Source organism: Carlito syrichta, unplaced genomic scaffold (assembly GCF_000164805.1).
Source record: "Carlito syrichta isolate Samal-C Ts95f unplaced genomic scaffold, Tarsius_syrichta-2.0.1 Scaffold314054, whole genome shotgun sequence".
NCBI lineage: Eukaryota > Metazoa > Chordata > Mammalia > Primates > Tarsiidae > Carlito > Carlito syrichta.
The window spans coordinates 162,124-173,140 of NW_007258150.1; positions in this window are offsets into that span (position 1 = coordinate 162,124).

Sequence of the window (11,017 nt, forward strand, 5' to 3'; positions counted from 1 at the left end):
GGCCACTGCACTCCAGTCTGGGCGACAGAGTGAGACTCCAACTCAAAAAAATAAATAAATAAATAAATAATAATAATAAGGCCAGGAGTGGTGGCTCAAACCTGTAATTCCAGCACTTTGGGAGGCTGAGACGAGAGGAGTGCCTGAGCTCAGAGATCCGAGACCAGCCTGAGCAACTTGGTGAGACCTCATCTCTACAATAAATCAAAAAAAATAAGCTGGGCAGGGTAGTGCCTGCCTGTAGTTCCAGCTACTTGGAAGGCTGAGGTGGAAGGATCGCCTGAGTTCAGCAGGTTGAGGCTGTGGTGTCGAGCGTGCCACTGCACTCCAGTCTGGGCAACAGAGTAAGACTCCGACTCAAAAAAATAAACAAATGAATAAAAATTAAAAATGATGTATTACAGAATAAAGATAGCAAGCAAGCTATTAGATAAGAGTCCAGAGTGGAGGCTAAATTCACCAGCACTGTCTAGGGACAAGATATTCTGGTATGAAATCCATTCCTACAGAGATGATGCATACTTAGGATATCAGAGCTTGATGATACTAGGTATTAAAATCAGTCAATAAAAACACCAAACAAGCCGGGCTCGGTGGCTCAGCCTGTAATCCCGCACCTTTGGGAGGCTGAGGTGAGTGAATTGCCTGAGCCCACGGGTTCGAGACCCGCCTGGGCAGCGAGACCTCATCTCTACAATAAATCAAAAAATCAGCCGGGCGTGGTAGTGCATGCCTGTAATTTCGGCTACTTGGAAGGCTGAGGCTGAAGGATCGCCAAAGCCCAGCAGGTCGAGGCTGCGGTGGCCGGGAGCAGCCACTGCCCTCCAGTCTGGGTGACAGAGTGAGACTCCAACTAAAAAAAAAAACACAAAAAAAACACCAAACATAATGTGCCTCCTGATGTGATACAATAGGAAGCATACACCATCACTTACAAAGCATCTTGCTCCTCCTTGTCCCCCATAAATAACATTTTTAACCTGAATCTAATCCAGCCTCCTGTATAACTGCCCTTGATAGAATATATGGGGGATAGAAAAAAATATTGGGGATGCAATCAGCCATACTGTGAGAAATTCAAAAGAAAGAAAAAGAGAGTGGAACTGTTAAAGACTAAAAAGACTTACCCACAGTCAAAATATTATTCAATGGACAGAAGTTGGAAGCATTCCCCCTGAAAACGGGAACTAGACAAGGTTGCCCACTTTTTTTTTTTTTTTTTTTTAGTTGGAGTCTCACTCTGTCGCCCAGACCTGCCGGGCTCCGGCGATCCTTCCGCCTCAGCCTTCCAAGTAGCTGGAATTACAGGCATGCGCTACCACACCCGGCTGATTTTTTGATTTATTGTAGAGATGAGGTCTCGCTGCCTAGGCGGGTCTCGAACCCGCGGGCTCAGGCAATCCACTCACTTCAGCCTCCCAAGGCGTGGGATTACAGGCTGAGCCACCAAGCCCGGCTGGTTGCCCACTCTTACCCCTCCTGTTCAACATAGTGCAGGAAGTCCTTACCAGAGCAATCAGACAAGAGAAGGAAATGAAGGATATCAAATGAAAAAGAGGAAGTTAAGCTATCCCTCTTTGAGGACAATATGATCCTATACTTTGAAAACCCAAGAGAATTTGTCAAAAACATCCTTGCACTGATAAATGACTTTGGTAAAGTTTCAGTATACAAAATCAACGTGCAAAAAGACAGTTGCATTTCTAAACTCCAGGAACAAACAGGCAGATAATCAAATAAAAAGCACAATCCCATTCACAATAGCCACAAAAAAATGAAGGACCTTGACATCTACCTAACCAGAGAAGTGAAAGACCTTTACAATGAGAACTACAAAAAACTGCTCAAGGAAATCAAAGATGACACAAATGGAAAAACATCCCTTGTCCGTGGAATGGAAGAATCCATTGTCAAGATGTCCATCCTACTCAAGGCAATCTACTGATTCAACACAATACCCATCAAATTACCAACATCATTCTTCTCAGACCTAGAAATGACAATATAGAAATTCATATGGAAACAAAAAAGAGCACAAATAGCCAAAACGATCCTCAGCAAAAGGAACAAAGTGGGAGGTATCACACTTCCAGACTTTAAACTCTACTATAAGGCTATAATAATCAAAACAGCCTGGTACTGATACAAGAACAGGCATATACACCAATGGAACAGGACAGAGAGAGATTCTGGAAGTAAAAACTTGATCTCTCAACTAATTCATCTTCAACAAAGCCATCAATAACAACACTAGGGAGAGGAGACCTTATTTAGCAAATGGAGCTGGGAAAACTGGCTGATCACATGTAGAAGAATGAAACAGGACCCTTATCAAATCAACTAGAAATGGATCAATGACCTAAACATAAAACCTCAAATTATAAAGATTCTAGAAGAAAACGCATGAAACACTCTCATGCACATTGGAGTAGGCAATCAATTCTTTTTTTTTTTTCTTTTTTGAGTTGGAGTCTCACTCTGTCACCCAGTCTGGAGTGCAGTGGCACACTCACAACCACCACAGCCTCGACCTGCTGGGCTCGGGCGATCCTTCCTCTCCAGCCTTCCAAGTAGCTGGAACTATAGGTGTGTGCCACCATGCCCAGTTAATTTTTTGATTTATTGTAGAGATGAGGTCTCACCAAGTTCCCAGGTTGGTCTCAAACCCCTGGGCTCAGTTAATCCTCTTGCCTTGGCCTCCCAAAGTGCTAGAATTATAGGCTTGAGCCACTATGCCCAGCCTGGCAACTGATTCTTGATCAAATCCCTGAAAGCAAATGCCATAAAAGATAAGATAGACAAGTGGGACCTCATCAAACTGAAAAACTTTTGCACAGGAAAAGAAACCATCAAGAGAGCAGGGAGACAACCAACAGAATGGAAAAAAATATTTGGTAATTGTGTATACGAGAAAGGCCTAAAATCCAAGATCTACAAGGAACTCAAACGAACCAAAAGAAGAAACAGTCCTATTAAAAAAAATGGGCAAAGGACATGAATAGACACCTCTCAAAGAAGACATATGAGCAACCAACAGATACATGAAAAAATTCTCAGCCTCACTAATTATCAGATAAATGCAAATCAAAACCACATTGAGATACCACCTAACTCCAGTAAGAATGGCCATGATTAATAAGTCAAATAAGTTGGGTGCGGTGGCTCATGCCTATAATCCCAGCACTTTGGGAGGTGGAGGCGAGAGAATTGCCTGAGCCCACAGGTTCGAGACCAGCCTGGGCAACATGGTGAGACCTCGTCTCTACAATAATTTTTAAAAAATTACCCAGGCATTGTGGCTCACGCCTGTAGTTCCAGCCACTTCGAAGACTGAGGTGAAAGAATTGCCTGAACCCAGCAGGTTGAAGCTGTGGTGGCCATGAGTGTGCCACTGCACTCCAGCCTGGATGACAGAGTGAGACTCCAACTCAAAAAAAAAAAAGTCAATAAACAACAGATGCCGGTGAGGGTGTGGAGAAAAGGGGATGCTTCTCCACTGTTGGTGGGTATGCAAAGTAGTCTAAACTCTATAAAGAATAGTGTGGCAATTTCTAAAGGAGCTAGAAATTGACCTTCCATATGATCCAGCAATCCCCCTTCTGGGAGTATACCCAGAATAACAAATAGTTCTACAAAAAAGACAACTGCACATGCATGTTTATTGCCATGCTATTCACAATAACAAAAACATGGAACCAATCCTACTGCCCATCAAAAGTAGACTGGATACGGCCGGGCTTGGTGGTTCAACCTGTAATCCCAGTACTTTGGGAGGCTGAAGCGAGTGAATTGTCTGAGCCCGTGGGTTTGAGACCAGCCCGGGCAACTTGGTGAGACCTCATCTTTACAATAAAATAAAAAATAAGCCGGGCTCGGTGGCTCAGCCTGTAATCCCGCGCCTTTGGGAGGCTGAGGTGAGTGGATTGCCTGAGCCCGCGGTTTCGAGACCTGCCTGGGCAGCGAGACCTCATCTCTACAATAAATCAAAAAATCAGCTGGGCGTGGTAGCATATGCCTGTAATTACGGCTACTCGGAAGGCTGAGGTGGAAGGATCGCCAGAGCCCAGCAGGTCGAGGCTGCAGTGGCCGGGAGCGGCCACTGCACTCCAGTCTGGGTGACAGAGTGAGACTCCAACTCAAAAAAATAAAAATAAAAATAAAAATAAAAAATAGCCAGGCGTGGTAGCACACGTCTGTAGTTCTGCTACTCGGAAGGCTGAGGCAAAAGGATCACTGGAGCACAGCAGGTCAACACTGGGGTGGCTGTGAGCATGTGTGCCTACTGTACTCCAGTCTGGGTGAAGGAATGAGACTCCAACTCAAAAAAAAAAAAAAAAAGAAAGACTGGGTAAAGAAAATGTACATGATGGTATATTATGCAGTCATAAAGGAGGACAAAATTATGGACTTCACAGCAACCTGAATGGAGTTGGAGGTAATTATACTTAATGATCTATCACAGAAACAAAGAAATGACTACTATATGTTCTCACTCATAAGTGGGACCTGAACATTAATCACAATAACACAAGGGAGGGCTTGGCAGTCATGGGACACTGCAAGGGAAGGAAGGGAGGGGGAGGACATGTAGCAACAGAAAGGGTACCTGGTCCTAAACCAAGGGAAGTGAGGACCAGTTGGAGGCCAAAACTTCATCTGCATGTAGTTACTTATGTACCCCAATCCTGACTTGTACTCCACATCTCCATAACAAAATTAAGTAAAAAAGAAGAAAGACTTAAAAGACACATAAACACAAAACAATGCTTGAATCCTAATTTCAACAAGTCAAATATATAAAGATTTTTTTTTTAGACAATGAGGAAATTTGGACATAGACTGGGTATTAGTATTAGGAGATTATTATTACTTTTGATAAATGTCATATGGTAGAGAGTTATTTATTTTTGAAGTTTTTATCTGTAACAGATATATACTAAGGAATTAATTCACTGGTAAAATATGACATCTGAGATTTGTTTTAAAATACCACAAGGACAGGTGTGGTGGCTCATGCCTGTAATCCCAGCACTTTGGAAGGTCAAGGCAGGAGGGCTGCTTGAGGCCAGGAGTTGGAGATCAGTTTAGGCAACAAAGCAAGACTTCCATCTCTATAAAAAAAAAAAAATAGAAAAAATAACCGAGTGTGGTGGTGCATGCCTGTAGTCCCAGCTACTCGGGAAGCTAAGGCAGGAGGATCGCTTGAGCCCAGGAGTTTGAGGTTGCAGTGAGCTGTGATAGTGCCACTGCATTCCTGCTGTTATGACCAGATTGTGAGAAGGAGACACGTCAGCATGCCAAGTCCAAATTAATATTAAGAGTCCTTTATTAGTGTGCGGTCAAGAGTAGGCTCTCGCCATGAAGTTCTTGACACAGAATATAATCAGCAAAAAGCTTATATAGGTAAAATCTGCAGGTTGGCTACATAGCAGGGGATGAAAGTACAAGGAACTAGAAACAAAAGGAACAAAATATAAGAACAAACTATAGGGATGTGGCAGGGGGGGATTTTGTAAGTAATAATTCCTTAACAATTTCTTGGTGCAACATCTGATTTCAGTTAACAAAGCTAGGGAGTATTGCAAATAGTCAGCATGATCGGTCAGCATAAACAACCCAGGGGAACAAAACTGTGGGTCTGTAGTCACGGGGACATTACAGTAATCACACGTATACATTGGGGGGTCATTTTTAGGTTAGGCAGGCAGCCAAGATGGAGGATTTCAACACAATGGAGTTACTTATGTCAAGCAAGTTATTGAATTATTTTATGTATTTCATTAGCTATTTCATTCCCCCCTTTTAGTTGTACATGAGTCAACTTGTTGACTCATTGGTTATGGGTATGGAACTATAATAAGTTTTTACATGCATAAGTTTTACAGAATTTATGCATGAAAGATAAAATAGCATTAACAGAGCCCTTTCGCCACATTTCCAATCTGCAAGAGCTACAGTTAAAAGACCTGTGCCAAAGGCCAGAGCAAGTGGGATAACAAAAACAAGAGCTAAAGATTGAGTACAATGCATTTAAAAAATTAATAGCCAGTCTATTGGCATTTTATGGTTCAGATGTACATCAAAAGGTGATCTTGAGAGGGTTTTGGAGTCCTTAGTCGCAGTCCAGTTGGCTGAATGCGTGGTTGTTTTTCTTTGTTGGATGAGGGAATGGATATTTAGGGTCCTTGGCTGCCTCAGCACAGTCAATGGAATGAGTGGTTGTTTTCTTGGCTTTCTTAACTCGTGTGTGATGAATCCAGGCCAGTACCCCATCAACCTTGAGTGCTGTTGGGGTGGTGATGATGCAGATTAAAAGTCCTTTTCAGGCAGGAGTTAGTCCGTCTTTCTGGAACTTTTTGACAAGAACCAAGTCTCCGGGCTGGAATGGATGACAAAACATGGAAGACGGAGTGGGCAAAACAGCACGAATGCTGGAGTGGATAGCAGCCTGGACCTGCTGGAGGAACTGGAGATACTTTAACAGAGATTGATTAGTTATTTCTGCTAGAATGGGATCTCACAACTGGGGTAACAGAAGAGGGGGTCTTTTAAACATGATTTTATATGGGGTAAACCCAGCCTTATATGGGGTGCATTGGGTCTGAAGGAGAGCCAAAGGTAAAACGTTTATCCATTTTTCACCAGTCTTTACTATTAATTTGGTTAAAATAGATTAAAATCGAGTTCAGTTCATGCATTCTACCTGTCCAGAACTTTGTGGTCGGTAGGCACAATGTAGTTTCCAATTAATATTTAGTGCTTGACTAACCAGCTATACTATGGATGAGGTAAAGGCAGGACCGTTATCAGAGCCAATAGAGAGGAGGAGCCCAAACCTAAGAATAATTTCATTTAATAAAAACCTTATAACCATAAGCGTAGTTTCATTTTTGGTGGCAAAGGCCTCTACCTATCCATAAAAATTATTAATAAACACCAGTAAATAGCCATATCCTGCTTGAGAAGGTTTTGTTTCAGTGAAGTTTATTGCCCATTTTTCTCGAGGACTTAATTCTTGGGCCCTGATGCCACCCAAAGGTTTGGGCTTTGTTTTGCATTGACTTGGGCACAGGCAGGGCACATGGTGGCTACTGTTGTAGCAATGCTTTTCAAGTCATTGATATGATAAAAATGGTTTAGCAACTTAGTCAATTTAGTACCTTCTAGGTGAGTAGTAGAATGTAGTTGTTTTACCAAGGTGTGCCCGAGAGCTTCAGGTAAGATAATTTTAAGTCTTTTACCCACCATCCAGTGGAGTTTTTAATGGGCTCCTGCTAGATCTGCCTGTTCCTCTTCTCCTTGAGTATAGATAGGCTGTTTTGGGAGAGAAAGAGCTGGAAAAGTTTTAGTTAGCAAGATAGTCAGGGGTTTAACTGGGAGTTCTGCTGTTTTTCGAGCCACATGATCCACCAGGAGGTTCCCAGTTGCTTCTGGAGTGTCAGACTTCTGGTATCCCCTGTAATGAATGATGGCTACCTCTTTAGGGAGCCATATACCCTCTAAGAGGGCTAAGATTTATTCCTTATTTTTTACAGTCTTACCTGCTGCAGTAAGAAGACTTTGTTCCTGCTGCAGTAAGAAGACTTTGTTCCTTATAGATCACAGCATGCACACTAAGTGGGGCAAAAGCATACCAGCTGTTGGTGAAGATGTTTACTCACTTTCTTGTTCCCCAGTGCAAGGCCTGAGTTAAAGCAATTAACTCAGCCTTTTGAGCTGAGGTACCTTGAGACAATGCCTGTGACCAGATTACATCATGAACTGTGGTTATGGCTGCACCAGCCTTTCGGATTCCCTCTATTACCAGGCTGCTACCATCCATGAATAGGTCAGCATCAGCCTGGCTTAAGGGAGTGTCCTGAAGATCGGGCCGGCTGGCCTGAGAGATGTCCAATATGTCTTTACAGTCATGCACTGGCGTTTCCAGATTGTCATCAGGCAACAGAGTGGCTGAATTGAGGTATTGAGTAGGAAAGTTAGTATTGGTTGGTCAAGCAAAAGACTCTGATATTGGGTGATAAGAGCATTTGACATCCAGCAGCCAGAGGCTCTTTGGAGCAAAGTTTCAACAACATGGGGAACAATCAAAGCCAGGTTTTGGCCAAAAGTTAATATCTGCTTTCTTAACTAGCATGGCCATGGCCACAATGGCCTGGAGACAAGAGGGCCAGCCAGAGGCTACTGGGTCCAGTCTTTTTGACAAGTAAGCCACTGGTTTTTTTCCAGGGTCCTAAGATCTGAGTAAGAACTCCCTTTGCAATTCCTCGTTGTTTGTGAATGAACAAGTGGAAAGGTTTCGTAATATCCAGGAGAGCTAGAGCCAGGGGCTTGGGTCAGAGCTGTTTTTAACTGCTAGAGCACCTGTTCCTCAGTAGCAGTGCAGTTTAGGGGCTGATCTCCTGCCATGGCTATGTACAGGGGCTTGGCATTTTCAGCAAATCCTGGGATTCACAGCCAGCAATACCTTGCTGCCCCCTACTGCCCCCAGGAATTCTCGTACCTGTTTCTTTGTGATTGGTGTGGAAATCTGAAGAATGGCTTCTTTCTCAGCTGAAGTCAGGGTTCATTTACCCTTTTTTAGACAGTATCCCAGGTAGGTTGAGCAGAGCTATGCCCTTTTTGCTGACACATGATAGCCCAAGTCTTGGAGGAGCTGTAATAGAGCCTCAGTACCTTGTAAACAAGTATTCAAGTCTGCAGCTGCAAGCAAGAGATTATCTACATACTGGAGTAGAGTACATTCAGGATGTAGGGCACAGAACCCTGACAAATCCTGTTGCAAGGCCTTCCTAAAAAGAGTTGGGGAGTTCTTGAAATTTTGTGGTAGCCAGGTCCAAGTTAGCTGACTGGAGGCCCCTGAATATGGATCTGTCTATTCAAAAGCAAAGATGGGTTGACTGATAGGGGACAAAGGGATAGAAAATAAGGTATCGCTGGGCTCGGTGGCTCAGCCTGTAATCCCGTGCCTTGGGAGGCTGAGGTGAGTGGATTGCCTGAGCCCGTGGGTTCGCGACCTGCCTGGGCAACTTGGCAAGACCTCATCTCTACAATAAGTCAAAAAATTAGCCAGGTGTGGTAGCGCATGCCTGTAGTTCTGGCTACTTGGAAGGCTGAGGTGGAAGGATCGCCGGAGCCCAGCAGGTCGAGGCTGCGGTGACCGGGAGTGGCCACTGCACTCCAGTCTGGGCGACTGAATAAGATTCCAACTCAAAAAAAAAAAAAGAAAATAAGGTATCCTTTAAATCCAGTACAATATATACCTGATGTTGAGGAGGCTTGGAATCAGTTCCCAGGGCTCAAAGGGCTGTTATCAGGATTTTGGCCTGTCTTCTTGCAGTTTTATTGGCTGCCTTTACTGCCTGTTTCTGTTTTTCAGCATCTCGGTTGTTAAAAACTTTCTGAGCCACTTCAAGCAGCTGAGAAATATTTATTCCTGCAAAGCCTTCCAGCTTCTGCAACTTTTATCAGATGTCCAGAGCTGCCTGAGCCACACATGCCAAATTAATAGCTCAAGCATTCTCAGGAGCCGAGGGATCAAAAGGGGTGTAAGTCTGAAACACCTCTTGGAGGTGCTCGAGGAACACTCCTGGAGATTCCTTTGGTCCCTGGAAAACCTCAGTAGTTTTAGAAAGATTGATATGTTTTTGGGCTGCCCCCTTCAAACCCGCTAATAGAGCCCAGTGATAGGTATCTAGTATGTTGGACCCCACCAAGGTGTTGGGGTCCCAGTTAGGGTGAGAGGAGGGGAAAACCTCTTTTAACATTTCTTGACTCTCCTCTGTACCAGCACTGAGGTCAGGACAGACTTTTTAGTCTCAGTTTTAGTGCACTTCTGGCTTTTATAGAAGTAGATAGGATTAAAAAGGAGCTGCTGGCAATTATCCCAGGTGGGAAGATGAATGCGCATGATTGATTTTACCAGGGAGGTTAAAATCTATGGTCTTGCAGATCTTGGCAAGATTTCATTCTCTTGAGAAACAGGTAAAACAAGTTTTCCTTGAAGAGTTAGCCAGGGGCCTTTGTATATAGCTTCCTGTTGTTTTTAAGTTAGAAGCTTTGTCTTCGTATAGTATGGTTTACAGGAAGGGTCCTGAGTTTTAAGAAAACATGTCATTAGCTATGGAGGGGTGTTTTGGACTAAATTTAAACATTGGTTGATATAGGGAAACTGATCGGGAAAACGAGGGGTCCCTGTAACGACCTTCCAGACAGACTAAGTAAAATGAACACCAAGAGACCCCCCTATGGAGGGCTATTTGACATTAAATGCAGGCCAATTGTTTTCACAGAGAGTCTGGAGTATGCCTTTGGAGAGATGGACACTGTAGTCCTCCGCAAACCTGACAGAGAAATTTCGTATTATACAGTTCAGGGGACCGGAGGGCTTAGAAGCCTTTGACCCCATACTGTCAAAACCAGTAAATTATAGGAGGCACCTGATGAGGATCAGACCTCCAACCATGAGAAGATAAGCAAAAGATAATAGACGTTTTGGCCTGCTGGCCAGTCTGAAAGTGCAACAGAAGCAAGCCCTGTGGCAAAGAGCATAGCAAGAATGCAAAGCAGGGAAAGAGGCCAAGGATGACAGGGATATAGAAATACCATAGGCAGTTAGAAGTCTGCAGGCCGGACTCGGTGGCTCAGCCTGTAATCCCACACTTTGGGAGGCCGAGGTGAGTGTATTGCCTGACCCCACGGGTTCGAGACCCGGGAGCGGCCACTGTACTCCAGTCTGGGTGACAGAGTGAGACTCCAACTAAAAAAAAAAAAAGAAGTCAAAGCGAGTACCCAAGCAGAAACCAGATACTAAACAGAGACTCTGTTTAGCCAATGTTTTGCCTTAATGGACAGTGTCTAAGGTGTGGCCAAAAAGACTAACAGGTTGTGAATTCTGTGAACCCATAACAAACAATGAGCAAACAGCAAACAATTATTATTTTTTTTGAGTTGGAGTCTCACTCTGTCACCCAGACTGGAGTGCAGTGGCCGCTCCCAGCCACCGCAGCCTCAACCTGCT